This window comes from Pimephales promelas, chromosome 2, assembly GCF_988280905.1.
Source record: "Pimephales promelas chromosome 2, fPimPro1.hap1.1, whole genome shotgun sequence".
Taxonomy (NCBI): domain Eukaryota; kingdom Metazoa; phylum Chordata; class Actinopteri; order Cypriniformes; family Leuciscidae; genus Pimephales; species Pimephales promelas.
Window position 1 is genome coordinate 50918407 of NC_142770.1, and position 300 is coordinate 50918706.

A 300-nucleotide genomic window follows, 5' to 3' on the forward strand; every position below is an offset into this window, starting at 1 on the left:
CATGCCCTCAGACCTCCCTGGCCAGCCCAGGGAGGGTGGCCCGTCCTGGGCCAGAGTCAGATTCGCCCGACACCCCCTGGAGCTCCACCTGGAGGGAAGACGGTCCTAAAACGGGCCTTCGGGGATGTATGAGAGAGGGGAAGCGTGGTGGTGGCAAACACAGAGGACCCCTACCAGCGATCAGACCGTCGTGAGTCCCACTCAGACTCACTCTGGGTGGGCATATAAAATCCAGACTACGCCCCGTCGGAGCTCTGGAAGTACGAGACCTCCAGGAAAAGACAGGCTGGTTTTATGTAA